The sequence below is a fragment of the Phalacrocorax carbo genome, chromosome 5, assembly GCF_963921805.1.
Source record: "Phalacrocorax carbo chromosome 5, bPhaCar2.1, whole genome shotgun sequence".
Classification (NCBI taxonomy): Eukaryota; Metazoa; Chordata; class Aves; order Suliformes; family Phalacrocoracidae; genus Phalacrocorax; species Phalacrocorax carbo.
This window is the reverse complement of record NC_087517.1, coordinates 57,719,718-57,738,595: the sequence shown is the minus strand read 5'-3', so window position 1 is coordinate 57,738,595 and position 18,878 is coordinate 57,719,718. Positions and strand designations below refer to the sequence as shown.

Below are 18,878 nucleotides of genomic sequence, written 5' to 3'. Positions count from 1 at the left end.
AGGTAGACGGCATGTGCAAAGGTGTGTACATTTATTTTTGACATACAGACCGTATCCTTTACCTTGATACTATACAATATTGTGAAGTTCTTTGTTTTCTTCATTTTGTGCTTTTAGTTCTGCAAGTTAGATGCAGGGTGCTTACTCACCTGATTCATCCTCCATAAGTGTAACTGCAAATTTATTTGTAAGATTTGAGCTCTTAATAGGTAGGCTTTTATAGTTAGGAACTTACTCTTTGCTGCCCAAAGAGAATCTGTACGTCTTTGATAGTTTCAAAGCTGAAAACAATCCTCTGTTTATTTCCTGGACAGAGGGGACAAAGGTTTTCTAGGTGTTGGGTGTTTTGTGGTTTGTGGTTTTTTGGGTTTTTTTGGGGAAGACTGAGCCTTTAGCCATTTTGTTCATGTTTTGCCTAACTCTCTCCTATTGTAAGCAAGTGAGGAGGGAGAAGTAGGAGTAGTATTGGCTCAAGTGCTGTAGTTGTAGCAAGAGTAGCTGGCTGACTAATGACAATAGGGAATGAACCGTACCTCAAAAAAACCCCAAACACTAAACATCTTACCCCCTTCATTTCTCATCCAAAATGGAGGAAGAATTAGAGGATTTGTATTTGTCAATGTTCCTTCCTGCAATGTTTGAGAGCTATAAGAAAGCTTTGCCTGATCTTTAGAATACTGATGTTCATATTCAAATTTAATGGAGGTATTTCATTCTGATTACAGCTTGGGTTGTAACAGGGTCAGTAAGAGAAGAGGAGTATTTTATGTCCTGATGTCTTGATCTTTATTTGCCTCCACAGGGCAAGCAAATTTAACTGGACTTTTGCAGAACTTTTTTTTTTTAAGGAAATTTTGGACTTTATTTCCAATTTCTGAGTAATAGTTTGGCTCAGCGTGTCTGTTAGATTCCCAGCTGTGTCCCAGGTCTGTCTTTTCCCATCAGCTCTGCTTCACTTTTTGAGATGTTCTGCAGTGGTACCCCTGCAGATTTCAGGAAAAGGGGTGAGCCAAGAAAAGCCATAGTCAAAAAGAACAGTGGGTTTCCTGCATCTGCCTTGTCATGAGCGTCATTTGGGAGGTTATCTAGCTTGGTGGACAGAGCTGTATTTTTCCTTCTTGTGTCCTAGTCAGTGGAGCTGGAAAAACACCGTATATTGTGATGGTGGATTCTGTAGTTAGTCAGTTGTTATAAAGCACATAATTATTCTGAGTATTGCAAAAGGACTAAATCATTAGTATTTGGATAGACTTGCAAGCCTCTATGCAAAATGGTTTTATTATATACCAATTACATAACCAAAATGGTTATGTCATTTGGTGCCTATGTTCATAGTTAGATATGAGTACTTTTTAGTGTACCCGGCAGAACTTTTGTATGTGGTTCTAATCCAGGCATTTAAAAACTCATTTTATCAAAGATGTCCTCAGCAACCATTTTAAGCTTTAGTTTTGGAGAACCTGTCTGAACCTTGAATCCCATAACCTAAAGCTGTCACGTGGCTCATGATTTTTCTCAGGGCTCCCTGAGTTGCAGTGAGAATCTTTTGTATCCCAGCATAACCCTGCCACAATAGTTTTGCTAGTCGTGCTAGTTTGCTTCCCTCCTCTACAGGGATATTTGCGTTCCTCAACATGCCTTGTGTTATCACAGGTTTTCTGCCTATCGTTGCCTCTTCATCCCTGAAAATTCTTGATCTCTTTCTGGAATTTCCATAATCGCATACCAGACTACTTCCTTTATTTTTTTTTCTCAGCCAGCTTTCCATTTAACTGAGGAAAATTGTCCATTGGTGAAGAAAACATTTCTTTCTTTTTTATTCTGCCTTCGTACCTACTATGTGGGTACTGCAACATCAGAACAGAGGAATGCAGGTGTATGGGAAGAAGCTAAGTGATGCAGAGGAACACTATGCTAATAGAGTAAAAAGCCTGCTGACGGAAACTCCTGCATTTAGAGAAAAACATCACTGAGATGCTAACAAGCAGCTAACTGCTGGCTGATCCAGAACATGGATCATATTTTGTAAACATGGTAGCCCTTTTTTCTTTATTTTCTAGATAAGTATAGTTGCCAGTGCATACCTGCATACTGTTCTTCAGAGTTTCATTTCAGGCTGCTTCTTTTCTCTGGGCTTTTTGGCCTAACCATTCTTTTTTGTGTTTTCTGATATGGATAAGTTATGATACTAGATTTGAGTAAGAAGGCCTCCCAAGGAACTGGAGAATCCATGGTGTATTTGAAAGCATGAGACTTCCAGTTCCTGGAAAATCAGGACTAGTTCAGATCTCCTTTTCAAGCAGTTCTAGCTTGATATGAACCTCGTGTCCTGAGCGAGTAAGCTTTTGTGAAAGAAATAGTGAAAAGTCCCTAACATCACCTCTTTCCCTGCACCTTCATGTTTTCGATACCTAGTTCTCTTTAGTGGTCAGGAAGCTGCTGTGACAGGTTGTTCTGGCTGGCTGTCATCTGTCTATTTCAGAATGCTTTAGGGGATTTCCCACTTAAAATTGCACTGAGTAGATGAGTCAGTGAAGGTGGGAGATTTTTTTCACCAGTAAATTTCATGTGTACTTTGCTTTTGCTGAAGCACTGCCCAGAATTTTTAACCAAAAAATATTACTTTTATCTCTTTGCTTTCTTTGTGCCCCACAACTATCCCATAGTACAGAAAAACAGTTGTGTTTTACACTGGATAAGCACCAATGCCAGCACATAAAAGCTCTGTGCTGGGAATAGTTTGTTTCATGTTTGTTCATGTCCTGAAATGACCAAATTCACATTTAAAAATAAACCCTAAAATTATCCAAATTTTTTTGGTGCAATATATTGTCAGAAAGGCCAGTCTTTGAATTTCTTTGATTAATGTGTTTGATTTTATTTAATTTGCTCTAGAAACACAGTTCCCCTGAAAGGTAGCTCACTGATGAGATCCATGCTCTTTACATTTTTTTTTACATCAAAATGTGATTTTTGTTTTTATTGGTGTATACAGTAACTATTTTGTGGTATACTTTTAAAACATGCTTCCTCCTTTTATATGAATACACATCTATTTGAAGTGAATGACAAGTAGTTTGATAGATCCTCTTGATGTATCTGATTTACTTTGGGTGTAGTATAAAATCAGGAAAATTCTGGACCTATAAAGTTAAAATCAGATACAGATAATTTGATGTTTTATGTGAAATCTGCAGGTGACTAATTTTTTTAAAACTTAATTTGTGGCAGAAACTTTCAGTAGTGAAAATACAAATTAAAAGATATCCATTACATGCTGGGTTTTTTATTTTAGCTTTCTTTCTCATTATTTGCTTCTCAATTAAAAAAATGCAGTGTAGACAGCTACTGCAAAGGTGTGAGAATATTAAAAATGCATTGCTGTAAGAGCTAATCTATAGGTACGATAGGCTAACTGTAAATATGTTAGTCAAGGGTTAAGCTCACTGTGTTTCACTGGCTTCTGAGTGAAACAGGATGCAGTGACTACATTGTCAGACTGCTGGTGTGAGTGCAAACAGATGAGGAAATGCTGGATCAGGCACTTCAGCAACTTGGGCTGTTACCTAGGAAACTGTTTGCGTCATACTTGCCAGCAGTTAGCTTACAGTTCTTTTATTTTTGATAATGTTGCAAGCTGAACTTGACTGTTACAAAGGAAAAGACCAGCCTCATCTCAAACTGTTCGGTTGTGACTGAGACTATGGCACTCATGAGAATTTGCAAAGTGCTATTTGAGATAAATTGAAAAATTATTTAAACTCTCCAGCCTACTTCTCCAAAGAACATTGTAGCTGTGCTTGATTCTGAAAGATGGACAATCAAATTTTTGTGATCTCTATGAAACTGATCTTTCCTAGTTACCAAAATCAAGTATTGTGCAAGTTTCACCAGTGTTCCGGATATCACCAGCTTTTCTATCAATTATACTGAAGTATTCTTGTGTGTTACATATGAAAACATAGTTTTGAAAATTATTATTACCTGAAGTTTAACCTCTAAAGCAAGGGATTCTTTTTCTAAATACTTTTTTCCTGCGTTGACTGAATTCACTAACTTCCAGTGGTTACCTGGCCACTAATATAAACCGGTTAGTGTTGAAAGCAGGGTGTGTTTTATCTCAGAAAACCATCATGTCCTCTGCATTCTACTTAAAAACAGTAAACAAATTCACAGTAAATTATTTAATATGGATGTCTGTTAGTAGTATGGGTATTGCCTTATGGCAAGCTACGGCTAGTTGTTTGTTTTTTTTTTTTAGGGAAAAATCATGCAGTGACCAACAGATTAAAGTGTTTGTTACTGTGTTTTTACTTTTTTTTTTACATAGGCAAACACACAAATAAACTTAGATTTTAACAAACTAGTATTATAGTACATAGTTAAAGGCTAAACTTTTTAAAATGTTGAGGTTAATATAGAATACACTTGTGTTCCTGTGTTTGTGTGAAGCTTAAAAAGTTAATATATTTTAAGTGTTTGAATACTAGGATTTTCAAATTATTTTGGAAGAATTCTGCCGTATAAACCCCCTGCATTTTCTTCCTTCTTAAAAGGATAACTTTGACAGATCATCAGTTAGAGCTGTGTTAGTATCTGAAGTCTATGCTCGAAGCTCTTCGCAGAAAAAAACCCACCCAACCAAACCTCCCTAACTCCCTCCAAGAAACACCCCAAACAAAACCCCACCCAACAACAACAACAAAAAAACCAAACCCCAACTCCAGACGTGACCTTCCCCCCCACCCCACCCTGAACTCTTGAATGCAAGGTTTAGAAAGATTGAGTATCTCTGTTTCTGCACATTTACGACAGGTTAACTTGGCTTTAAGAGTCTGGCAGACCATATTTTAGGGCAGTTTTCACACTGTAGGAAAGTGTTACCTGTGGTCAGCTGATCACCGGGGTTGCATTCCAAACAGTGATCACTGTCTACCTGGCCTGGGTTCTGCATATGGGATTGTCTTTATTTTATTGAAAAACAAACAAACAAAAAACGTGCTTGGGTGGAGGTGGCTAAAGCACTGAGATGCCATTCTAAAGGAAGAGCAACTGTTTTGCTGCTAGTTGAAAATTGTTTGACTGACTTGTCCAACCTCACTAACACATGTTGTTGCATGTGGCCTCTGCTTGGTGTGTGCTTTATTTGGTATGTATTCATATTAGCTCAACTGCAAGTTATGAAGTCAATGAGTTTTGGGATTTAAATCTGTATGATTAATAAACAGCTAATATAAATGTTAACAAAGCAAGATCTGGAAATCTCAATTTTTGAATTGTGAATCCTTAGTCTTCTGTATCCCTTCAATCCCGGAGAGCAAAATGGAGGTTATGGTGTCATTAGATCATCATTGGGTTCCATGAGTGCGTGTCCAGTAACTTTGCCATTTATTTAGGGCAATGCCTGGAGGTTGTGCAGTACATCAAACATATTGAATATTTTGATTTATCCTCGTTTAGTATTTTAGCCCTGTAAGCCTTCAATGAAGGAGCTGGGAGTTACATGATCACATACTTATTTTTCTGCATAACTTTTAATATTGTTCAATTATCTGAATTAATGTTCATTCAGCACTTGTTAGCTATTTTTCAAAGTGCTTTTATGAACTGACAACATTCAGTTGTTGTTTCTGGAATATCATATTCTCAGCCAGACCATTTGGTATACACGCATGTTTCAAAAGATAAGTCTGTAATAACAGATGAAACTGCAGCTTAGTAGGATGCTACTTGGCTATTTAATCTTCCAGGCATTACAGTAAGGGACTGCATTTTTTTTCAGCAAAGTCTGTGAAGTTTTTTACAGTTCCTGTGGAAACATTTGGTTTATATCTGCCGTAGTCTCCCGACGTAAGTCAGCTTGTCTAATACTGTATGTTCTGTAGGTGCTATGAAAGAGAAAAAGGATTAAGGTCTCTTCCATCTTCTTCCGATTGTGATTCTTACTGAGGAAAATAAATCAGTAAAATGCTATTTGAAATTTATGCTATGAAGTATTTTATAGAAAATTCCACTGAAAACATCAAGAAAGTGATTGACAGTCCATTGCTTCTTTATGGCTGTCGCTAAAATGGCCAGCAGTCAGATCACCTTGCATGGGTGGTTTTGTGCATCAAGAATATGTTCATGCTTTTCTGAGCAACGCAAAGGGTTTTCTCTTTATTTTGTTTTCTCATCATATGGTTATGTTCCTAAATGATCATTAGGATCACGCAAGATGGGCAGGGTTTTAAAAAACATTATTAGTAATATTATTATTCCCATTGTCTAATATGAATAACATTTTTCCAGGTCTTTTTGTTTTCAAACCATCTATGCCAGTAATGCTTTTTTTGTTTCCATGTAATCATTGAGATCAAAAGAGGAAATGATGTAGGCTTACTTCTGTTTACTATCCCCTTTCTCTCTGATAGTAAGATCTCCCTCTTTCCTCTGAATAGGAAGTTTCTCTACAGCTCCACCCTAGGACATCACAACTTCAGCCCGCAGTAAACCTGTCATTTGGCTTGTTTGTAATTCCCCCTAGCACTTATCCTCTGCAAATCCAAAACAGAGGCATGCTTTAGCTGTCTCTGAATTTTCCTGGAATATCACAAGTTTTCCTTTACTGTTTTGTGATTTTTCACTGTTCATTTATTTTCTGTGTCCAAGTAACTTGTTTCCAGTTTCTTTGGTGTCGGCTTTCAATGTGTTTGGTATCCACATAGTATCTGAGTCCTTAACTAATCAATAGAATGTAACAGTTCCTTAAAATCTTGTGGAGAGCTTGTTTCTCCTTTTCATTGCCTTAGATGACAGTTGCAGGTGATTCTTCTCAGTCTTCATATCTCACTACAGTTTTCTTCTGGAATTAGTAATTTTATAAACATTTCTGACCTAAAATATTGTACTCTCTATACTGTAGCTATTTAGAGGAAATGTTTTTGCTAAGATGCACATTGGAGGCTGAGACTTCAATGGCTTTTAAGGTCAAGTGATACAGTGATGCTTTTCTATACCTTTTTTTTTTTTTAAATTTTGGAATGCTGAACTTCTGTATTTGTCTCTGATATTTTCTATTATTTTTCTTTTCCCAGCCTTCCTCATTGTTCCTTCACATTTTGTTGGGGTTTGGTTTGGGGTTTTTTTTGCCTTTTTTTTTTTTTTCTTGCTGATAATACCAGCAGCAGAACTAACTAAAATGTGTGGTGCAGCAGCAGCTTTTGTTGGCTGGGAGGTACAATTGCAATGCAAGTCTTAATCAAAATTTTGAGTTCTGGAGTCAGAGCATGATAATTTTCTGATGCTATGAACTATGTCCAATTTAGATTAATTTTTATGTAGTCGCAAAAAAATGAAATTTTTTTTTTGCCCTTTGGACATATACTTTTTAATCTGAACACGTACTCAAATGTTCCAATTCCTTGATGCTTTGTGGCGCTTCCACTGAAAGGAGTCATCCTTCCTAGCACTGTCTGCTCGTTCGTGCCCTGGCACCATCCCCCTTTGTGCTGACACAAGCATTCATGAGACTACACAGTGAACTAAATTGGGGAACTAATCTATGTTAAAACTAATCAGTTCTTTTTGTAGTTCCTTGCCACGTGTCTGCATGAATGCTGTTGCTGCGTGAGAGGGAGTGACAGAGGGATGGGAATGAGCAGCTGAGGGAGGGCAGGACTGCTCCTTTATTGTGGCAAATGCCAAGTTGTGCTGATTTAACAGAACTAATGGCACTGCAATGTAAAGAATGGATGTGTTAGAACTTCCCAATAAATCAGTCAAAATAGCATCCCGTCACATGCAAAAGCCTCTATGTTTCTCCATGTCTTGAGTGAACTTTATATTCTGCATTTGTCTACTTGAAGTAAAAGGAACAGAATGCTTCAACATTGGATAGCTGAAATATGGCAAACAGGTACTTAAAATCTGAGCTATTAAGCAATTGCCATCAGGTGTGATACCACACTTGCAACATGTAACATTATACACAAAATTTTAACAAACACCTTGAACGGAAAGGTGCAATTTAGATATTTAAGTTAGACTTGTATGGTAAATGGGGCAGAAAGTTCTTTTGAAAAAACAATTTAAGATTGTGTGGTAACAGACAGACTTGTACCGCATTCATATGTGAGAACAGAATGAACTGGTAAAGGACACATGTGAATCAGATTCTTCCTAATCCCTGAGTGTTTGGCAGTCATTGAAAACAGTGCTTTAATAATGCTGTGATCATGTGAAAATTCTTCATTATTTTCAGAGTGAAATAAGACGAACACATAAAACTGTAGCAACTCTTTCATGAGTCACCTTATGAGTCTTGGATTCTCGTCAATCCATCATGCTTCTATCTACAGGACTAAATATGTAATATGGTAGTGGAGAAAAGCTATTACCTTAGAATGTAGAAGTGGAAGTCCTCTCATGCTGAGTCAGAAAGTATGTCTGTCCCTTGTTGATGCTTCTAGGTATTTTGATGATTTTTCTGCCCACTTTTGTGGGTACCTGAATTTTCTGATAAAAAAAGTTGGTAAAGTAAGGAAGCTTCAGTCCAGCTCTTTGCAGTAACCCTGCTTGGCTCTTAATTTCCATGTTGCCAAAAAGTCACACATGTGACAAAAAAAAGTTATAAAAATGAGTTTCTTATTATTAATTCAAACCCAGACTGAACTTCATCGGACAAATAGGTCCAATGACTTTGCTTCTGCCATCTTCAGAGTTCTGTCAGGTTTACAGTTTTCTATAATATGGAATTGTGCAATCCAATCATGTATCACTTCTTTCTTTAATAATAACTCTTAGTCTGTGGTTTGTTCATTTTATAGAGGTCTTTGCTTATATATGCTGTCCATCATCCCAGTAGAATCACAGGTGTAAAAGGCATTAGCCACAATAATTTTTTTGTGGAATGGGTTGGGAGTGGAGAAATGGAAGCAGGTGCACCACATACCTCGTTTCAGCTTTTGAATAAATTCATCTGTTCAGGAGTATGCACAAATGACTTCAGGTGTCTTTCTGTTGTGTACTTTTTGAGTTGTCTTCTACTGTATGCTGGAGGTTTGTGATCAAAGAGGAAATCTTGTGAAAACACCTACAGTCCTGCTGTTTTGAGTTTTAAGCTCTACCCCTTTATGAAATCTGAAATATTAGATCTTGCATTGTGCAACTAATAATGCTTTCCTAATACGTGGACATTTTCTCACCACCCAGTAAGTTTGTTTGTTTTAAATGATGTTCAGGAAGATAAAGCAGAAATTGGTCCGTGATTAAGTTCACACTTTTTACACCAAAGTATTAACAAAAATGTTGATTATATAGATGCTTGACAAAGATCAAACTCAAACTCAGGAGAAGTGAGAGGGAAGTGAAAGGAATGATAGACTGGAGAGGAACCTTTAATCACATAAAGAAGAAACAAGACTTATAGAAGTATAAAGCTTGTAAGTAAGGCCTGTTGTCAAGCTGAATTCACTCAATAATTTGTTTGATCTTCCATAGCAATTATTCCTAGCCAGAAGATGGAGTTAGAACACTTTTTCTCTTTTTGATTGCATCAGAATAAGAATTTAGCAATTCCTAGGGCTTTATCTATTTGCTAGTGATTGTACAAATTAATCTGTTCTAGACAATGCTGTGTGAAATATGAAGGACATGCAGGGTCCTCTCTTACTGGAATTCCCAGAATATGGTCTGTAAGATCTTTAATAAGAATAGCTAGTTGGCAGAAACGCTGAAGAGCTAAAACAGTACAAAGACTTTTCAACTGAAAACACTATTAGGACTATATTGTAAGAAATGATTGAGGGGAATTATTCATTGACTGAGACAGTTTGGCAAGCACTTTGAAGAGCGTAAGAGTGGCCCTTAGCAGTCATCCACTACAATGACTGCAGAAAGGTATAATTACCCTACATCTTAAGAGAAGGGGTACAGTGACTACTGTTTGTAATGGCTTTAAAACAGCTATATCTAATGCTGGTAATGGTACAGCTGAGACAATTTGCAGCATACTGTGAAACCTACTCAGGGAATTGGGTGAACATGTGTGGGTATTTTGTGTTGAATTCCGTTCTGCCATTAATCTTTTTGATTAATGGAATATTTGGAAAAGTAGCCCACAAGGCTTAAATATTTTGCCAAAACTCCTTGTTGTGGCTGATGAACTGTCAAAACTTGAATGTTCTGTGAAATTTAGCCAATGTTTTCTGTAAATGGTCAATGCTGACAGGGATATAACAAAGGCCAGACTAGGCAATTCTAATCCTATTTTCCTGCCTTATTTTCTATGCTACACTGTGTGGGGACCTCCAGTCAAAAAGTTATCTTTCTTATATGTTAAAGGCTTTGTTCTCGATGCAAATGGTCTGTGTGCTGTTTTAATTCATCAGTTAGCTTGGTCACAGTCCTGTATGGGTTGAGGAAAATTAAAGGTTACCCTTTCATCTATTGGTCAGAAACATGCATCAAACAAATCATTTCTGAACCTCTTAAGTGTTTGATTGTATTGGTATTTAATATACCTTGATCCACAATAAGATTACAGGTTTTGTTGCTGTGTTAAAATGCTAAAAAAGCTGTAATACATTTCCTTTTATTAGATTTCATTATATAAAATAGAGCTTTATTCTCTCTTTTCTTGGAATACTTACAAAGCAAAGGATTCTTATTTTGCCAAAATGCTTAAAGATAGTTCTTTTGGAAGATAATATTTTTTCAGAAAATTTCAACAAAGTATTCAAAATATTTCAAATGTTCAGTATGAAAACTAGGAATATTGAGATTAGCATGAATAGTGTTTAGTAATCTGTGGATTTTTTGTTGTTCATTCCATAACTTCTTGTGTTTTGTGTAGCTTTGGTTTTATTTGATTCAAGGATTGCTGCATTCTGCTGTGCTGGTTACTTAGTAATGATTGTTAGAACATTTACTTCAAAGTTGTTTTTTTTTTTTTAAAAAAAGACGAAAAAACAAATCCATGTACCCCCAAATTCTAAAATTTTATAAAAATAAAAGTATAATTCTTAATATTAGCAAAATTATTGTTTTTCCCACCCCACTGAGATCTGTGTATTCAATGATTGACTTGTTACGATGCGTCTAAACATTGTAAAGCGCCCTGTACGTTCACACTGAAATCTCATAACTTCAAAGCAGCTATACAACATCTTTTTATTAGCAAAATTATTGTCAATGTCAAAATATAATCTAAAACCATTGAAATTTAATTATAGCTTTTGCATTTTGTCATTTAAAACATGTTGCTTAGTATTCTGACTAGTTTCATAACCTATATGAACTGTACAGTATGCTTTTGTTTAAGCAGTTGTAGTCATTTTTAGTAACCATTTATACACACTGAGAAACTGCGTTTTCTAGTTTGCAAAGTAGTAACTCATTTTCTGTGTCCTGAGGCAATTAATTAAAACTGTTTAAGTGTGAGAGTGAGAGTTAACATTGTTTAAACATAAGTGTGAGTCAGTCTTCTGGTGTTCGTAAGAACAAGTTTCCACATCACTTTTTTTTAAGCACCAGTGTGATTTTTTTTTTTTTCATTGAAGAGTAAATCAATTGATTTGTTCCATTCTGCAAATGAATCAGCATTTCTTAACCAATTCAGTTTTGTGAACTCCAAGTTTCCTTTAAACAACATTTTTCATCATTAAAGCTGTAGTCCTGAACTTGCACTACTTGAAATCATAGCCCTTACAAGAAGATAAAGCATCTTTTAGCTATGTAAATGTATCCCTCAAGTTTGTTATGAGACAAAAAGTGTTTAAGAAATAATCTCCTGTCTTCTATTTTATCTTCCTGTTAAATACTAATAAAAGACACTGTCCTGTACTGTCAAATGCCTGGACTTCATGAGGAAATTTTTTTCCCTTACCACAGATGTTTGTTTTCTAGGTCATCTCTGAAGTGGCTATTCTGACCTTCTTTTTGGGTGTATTAAGTTAATTTATTGGCAATATAACCCTCTATTACATGATGACTTTAAGATCTTGTAAATGTGTACAAATTGTATATGTATGTGCATGTACATGTGATGTGTGCACACATCAGAGACAGTTTAATTCAAGTACCTTTTTGTCATGTGATCATCCATCCCTAGTATCTCTGAATTCATTGCTTATTTCAGTTAAATCTGACAGAGGATAATCATCTTGAATAATAAATTTTCTTTAAATTTAATGAAAATCAGTAGCCAGCAAGAGAAGAGAGCCTATTAGCACCCTCGCTACAAAAAAGACTCAGGAAGCCACAAAAGACAGGTGGAATGAGTACTCTAAATACGGGAAAATGGGGCATTTAGAGCTTGCCGGGTAATCTAGTCATAAGACAGAAGTTCCAAGGATTTCATTATTTGTGCTCTTCACAGAGCTACTTACCCCTTTTCCTGAAAAAGTGTGTTTGCTGTTCTGATGTTGAGGTTTTTATTCAAGTTTTGGGAAGATGGTCTTCTATGTAGTGAAACGTAACAGTGTATTTTCTGTCATGTTATGGGACTTAATTTACTGTTCCTCAGTCTTTACCAGTTATAGAAACAAGCTGCCCAGTGATGACAGCTCCAAGATAAATGAAATGCTGTCTCATTTATTGGCTGATTTCGTGCCGTTGTTGCAGTAGACTATAACTCTTTTGTTTGTAACAGACTACTAGATGGGAATGGCAATGGCCATTCTTTGAAGAAGGCACTCGAACAGGTTTTGACTTAGCATGAACCATGCTTCACTGCCACTGCTGGGATGTGAAAGCAAGTTGCCTTGCTGGTATTTTATTTCGTGTTGTACATATTCAGAAGAATAGGTCACAGTCTATTCTTGTGGAGACCTAAATAGCAAAAGGGACAGCAGATAAAAGGATGTAGCAAAGCAGCTTGCTTTTCAGGGAAAAGATGAATGTTCATAGAATTTCTTTGCTCAGAATGACCAGAAAGCCTGAAGTTTTATTACCTTTGATTCCTGCTCATTTTCCTCACAGTCTTTTCTCCAAGTTATTTATTCCCCTCTAAGAAAAGTAACTTATGTGTGATGAAGTATATTTCTCATTGTATATCCAAGTTCACGTTTTGTTCGCAGATAAGATGGTTTGTATGTTTATAATTTATTATATTGTTTATATGCATGTGTTGTCTATTTCAGCAGTGAGGTGATTGTTTTGGGTTGGTTTTTTTTGGGGGGTGGGGGTTGGTTTGTTTGGCTTTTTTTTAATATTGACAAGCTAACATTTATGAAGGAGAGGGTGAAGAAGGAAAAAAGACCCTTAAAATGTGGCTGTTTCCAAGACCAGTTCTTAGAACAACATCAAAATTGATCTCCCAGTAAGTCTTACGTCTTTATGGGATACAAAGCCTGGCATTGTAGGAGCATAATTCTAATTAGAATTCTGCAAGTGTGTGCTTAATGCATTGGCAGCATTTTTGGTAACAACTGGACATTTGCTCCTGGGTCTTTGCCTTCTATCACAAGTTATATTTAAAACATTATCCAGGTGGCCTCTGAATGTCTCTGTATGGGAGGTTTACCAGCAGTGAGCCTTGGACAACAGTGTCTCCTGTTGTTGGTGCTGTTCATTGAAGCATGGCTGAACTGTGTTCTAGCCCCTCAAAAATTCTCACAGTATGGCGGTTTGAACAGCTAGTTGTTCCCTTTGGCACCTTGATTGTTTCCAGATACAGCAGCAGAAAAATGCTTTGTTTCCCAAGGGTATTAGAAAACTGGCAACTCAGTTCTCAGCTGTCATGGTGGGAGGTGTGATGGGAAGTAAATTCAGAATCCTGGAAAAGTTGACTTAAAGTCCATATACAGGAATATAAATCAGAAGGCAAGCTGAAGCAATTTCTGAACTATAACAGAATCGACAAGGAAGGCTTTGCTGAGTTTAGTAGAGCCCATTTTTTCTTCAGATCTCTCTGCTTGACTTCCAGATAAACTACTTAGACCTTTGGCTGGTGTTGGAATGTTTCAGTTTGGGATCAAATAGCTATTCTTGGCCCAGATTACTTCTGGACATTGTCCAGAGACAATATTCTTTAGGGATGCATTGAAATAACAGAAACAGCTTTCTCCCACTCTCAGTAGCAGACCAAAAATATACTATGAGATGAATGAAACCATGCATTATCTGCTTCAGATAAAATTGATGTTACCTGTTCCTTTTCCTTGTCTTGGTTTTAGAGAATTTGGGGATGAATTGTGTAAAACTGTTTGCATGTCAGGAAGCTAATATTTTTTAAAAGATGGTTATCCCTGTTTCTGTCCTTTATATAGTTTTTCCACTTTGCATATGGATGGTGGGTTTCTTTTGGTGAGGCGAAGGGGGAATGTTCCTGATTTCGATCACTTCCATCTGATATAGCATATGTTCCAGTTAGCTTTCCCAAATTTATAGTGATTCTTATGTTAGCTTAAAAAGAGAGGCAGATTATGTTCTCTTTCCATGCAGGTTTTTGATTGGAGATGTGTACAGCAAAAAACTGATAAATGTGTGCACAGTTTCTTGTGTCTGAGTAACTCATTAAAGTTCAGGGATTGAGAGTGACTGCTGAACGTCAGGTTTTGTATTGGAAATATATCAAAAGAATATGAAAATAAGTGTTCTCATTTTTGTAATATTGACTCATATTATTCAGTTTTCTTCTCTGCAGTGTCCTTTATTTGGCCATTCTAGTTTTAGCTTCTTCCTTTTTGTTTCCTCTGAGCCAGCAGGAGGAATGTGAGCACACAACGTACAGAGTCTCTCTGTTACGATGTCTAACATTACAGTGCATTCCTGTTAGGCACAGCTCTGATGAGAAAACTGCTTAATTTCCATAGCCTGAAGCTGAAGAATGCCTACTAGAGCTGTAATACATAAATCTAGCACTTAACATTTTTTGAACGTGTGCAAACTACGTATTTTTTAAATTCTTCAACAGATTTCCAAAAAGTGTAACAAGAGGTTAGAAGCTTTGTTATATGTTGTCATAGAAAGGAAAGCATCAGACCGCTCAAAATTTGGGGTTTATTTGTAAATTACTCTGGACCAATAAATAAACCAATAAATACATACATACAGTTTTCACACCCATTCTTTCTAAATTAGAATTCTGTAACTGTAAAATTAAGTTTGTTTGGGAAACTGTCACAAACACCTTTGCAGCTGTATAGTTTTATGTTTCTTATTCTTGAGAGTCTTCAGAAAAACTTTTGTATTGAGTGATTTAAAGTATAGCACTTCTAAGTTATTTAAATCCTAGACTTTCCAAACATTTGACTATTTAGATAGAAAATAGTGTTGGGATGATTATTTCTACTGGTGCAGGTTGCTTTGTGAGTTCTTTTGTTTTCCTGCTGTGAGAACAACAGGGCTTTGTCCCTGTAAACAGTTATCTAATGAAGTTGTTACTGGATTTGAATTTTTGTTTACAGATTAAACAGAAGTGAAAGAAGCTCAAAGCTTGCATTCCAAAACTGATGACTTTTTTGGTGGTGGTTTGTTTTGGATGTTTTTTTTTGGGGGGGGGGGGGGGGGGGGGAGGGGAAGGGGAGGGGAGGGGGGCAGCGGCAGGAAGGGAAGGGGGGAGAAGAAATCGTACAATTTCAAATATAGAAAAATAAATCTATTACTCTTCGTATTCACTGCAAGATACTTAAGCAGATAAACATTCTTTGAAAACCCCATAAAGTTTTAGAAAAGATCTTTTTTTATAGTTTTTGTTTATAAACTTGTATCTCTTTTCCTAAAGCTATGGTAAGCCCTGCATACTGTCATTCTTTTTCAGTTGTAAACATAGTTTCGGTACTACCACTTTTGCACCAAACGCTGTTCCTAAGCGACTGCTGACGTCAGTTGGTGCAGCACAAGAAGGTTTGTGTGTTTATCTGCTGTGGGCAGACTCTTAGAAAAGGCGAAAGTATGTAACTAGATTAGGCCAAAGAGATTGCTGCTTTAAATAAGCATACATACTGTTTGCAATGTCATACTTCATTTTTTTCTGTATTTTATTTTGATTAGCAGTTGTATCTTCTGTTGCATATGCTACAGTATCTAGCTTGCAGGAGATGATATGGAGGGGTATATATTCTCTTTGCTCTTGCTTTAAAGGGATAGCCTTTTTTTCTTCTTTTCTATAGCATAGTTAGAATAAGAATTTAAAAGGACTATGTGTTGTAGCATAAAACTTCCACATACCTGATCTCAAGGTTAGAAATAGGACTGTTAGAAATGAAAACAGGCGTGCAATTTCCAGTTTAAGGGAAACATATTTACTTCGAGATTTTTGGCCAGAGACTATACATTTGGAAAAACTGGAATGATACTCTTGGAATATTTTACTGCTGCATGCCTTTGTGTCAGAGTTGGAGTGGAGCTGGCTTAATGACCTTTGTGATTTTTTTTTTTTGTGTCCATGGTTATACTTGCAGTACACACACGCATAATAAAAATTACCTGTAGCAAAAACATGTATTTGCTTGAAAATCTTTTTATGAAAGTAAAGGAAGTGGTAGCAGGACTGCAGTCATGGTAGGCCAAAGAGTGAAGCTAAAATATAAATAAGCATAAATAAAAGCTGACAACAATTGCTCCAAATTAATTTAGATTAAAATTACAGAATATGCCTGCGGGACGTAAGGAGACATTAGCAAGCATAAAGGTGAAAAGGTCAACCTAAATAAGGTCCACTATGAATGTGGCTGTTGTGATCGCCTTACTGGTCTTGAAGTCCACATCAATCCTTTTATGTTCCCTGTACTGTTACACTGTGCTATCTAGTCTGTCCCTGAAAACTTACAGGGATGGAGACTGCACAGCCTCTCTGGGCGTGCTGCTTCACCATGTCCCACTGCTTACATGTCCTCATAGTGAGAATTTTTTCCTTATGTCTAGTCTGAACTTCTCTTGTTTCAGTGTTGCCTCTCATCTTCCCATTATGCACTGCTGGGTATAGCCTGTCTTCGTTGTCTTGATGGCCTCTTATGAGACAGTTGCAGGTTGCTGTTAGGTCCCCCCAAAAGCCATTGCTTCTCCAGACTGGACGAGCCCAGCTCCCCCAGCTTCTCCTCACAGTGTAGGTTCTCCAGACCTGTAGTCTGTCATCTTGGTGGTCCTCTGCTGAACTTGCTCCATTTTATTGATGTCTTTTTTTGTACTGGGGAGCCCAAAATGGGATGTACTGTTCTAGATATGGTCTCACGAGAGTTGAGCAGAGGGCGCAATCATTTGGTCTCATGGCTGTGTCCTGTGAATACAGAGCAGCATACTGTTAGCTGCCTTTGCCGCATAGGCACACTGCAGGCTCATGTTTAGCCCTTCATCCTTTTCAGAAGAGCAGCGCTCAGCCTGTATTTTTGCAGGGGACTCTTCCTTCCCAGGTGCAGATCTTCATGTATGTTGCTGTTGAATTTCACTCATTTCTCCAGCTTGTCTGAGTCCCTCTGGATGGGAGCCCTGCCCCTGCACATATTGTCTGGTTCCCCCAGTTTGGTATCACCTGTAAGCATGTATTATAAACTTACAATTTTCAGAAGAACATAGTGGGGTTTAGTTCAGGTTAATAAAAGTTAGCAGCTGCAGGTGCTATTACTCATTTGCCCTTACTGCTTCTTCGTCTATGTGTTTAGTGAATTTTCATTGCCTTTATCCGTATTTTCTTGTTATAAGACTCTTCACCAGCTTTCAATAGCAAAGGTAGAGTTAGGAAATGGCATTTAATTCAGTAAACTGTTCTTAAACAAGTGGTGAAGTTACTAATGAGTTTCATTAGTATAAAAGCATAAAAATGGCTCAGATTAAAAGTTCATTTAGCTTAATATTCTGTCTCTAATCTCTGATCTTTGTCTAAGGTCAAGTTTAACATCTGTTCTTATCAGTTAAATATCTCTTACATCCTTGACTTGAAGATGTCATATTAAACAGATTTCTGGGACTAGAAGATGGGTTAGAACTTTTTCTATCCTGTGCATCTGCCTGTTATTGCAGTGTCTCCAGAAGCAGCACACCAAGGGAAAAATCAATAAAACCAGTAATTGTAAGTTGCTGCTTATCATTTTCCTGTCCATTACAAGGGCTAATGTACAATTAAATGCATTAAAGATCATGGCGGGGGGCGGCGGGGGGAAGAAAGTAGCCATAATCAGAGGCTGATGGAAGGATAAAAATATAACATATGATACTTCTCCCACCCCTCGCCCCCCAAATTCCACCTGTTTCCAGCTCAGGGGACTTCCTAACATGGTTTAGCTATTTAGTTACAAGTGCCTGTTCAGTCTCCCCTTCAACTTATGGGCACTTCCTCCTTTGCCCAGTTTCCCCTTGACCTTACTTCTTGCATCCTAAACTTCCTTTGATAAGGCAGGTTACTTACTACCTGGTAGTGAAGAACTGCCTCTTTCTGTTTTGGACCTGGCTTGCCCTAGCTCTTTCTAATGGCTTCTGGTTCTTGTGCTGAAAAAAGTAGTCTGCTGAGTTTAACTTTCTACTGACCAGTTCCTCGAGCAAAATTTGCAACAGTCATGAGTTCAGTGTAGCAATATATATGACATCTAGCAGTGACAGTAACTAATTTGTTTGAAAATTATTTTAAGGTGGTTTTAGAGACCAGCTTGATATGTCAAAGTTTGTGACTTTGTCGTGGTTTAACCCCAGCCACCAAGCACTGTGCAGCTGCTTGCTCACTCCCTGCCTGGTGGGATGGGGAGGAGAATTGGAAAAGTGGGAAAACTTGTGGGTTGAGATAAGAAGAGTTTAATAATGGAAATAAAGTAGAATAGTAGTAGTAGTAGCAGCAATAATAATAATATACAAAGCAAGTGATACATGATACAATTGCTCACAACCCATCAACCAATGCCCAGCCTGTCCCGAAGCAGTGATCACTGCCCCCCAGCCAACTCCCCTCAGCTTATATACTGAGCATG

General features: G+C 37.2%; 1 protein-coding gene and 1 non-coding gene across 4 annotated transcripts in view; both read left to right on the top strand.

Annotated features, from left to right (window-relative positions):
- Window positions 1-18,878, top strand: part of PDE3B (phosphodiesterase 3B) — a 109,263-nt gene that overhangs the window by 11,878 nt on the left and 78,507 nt on the right. The window lies entirely within an intron of this gene.
- Window positions 17,780-17,962, top strand: LOC135313719 (U2 spliceosomal RNA). The gene has a single exon (XR_010373248.1). It is a non-coding gene; the product is annotated as a U2 spliceosomal RNA (small nuclear RNA).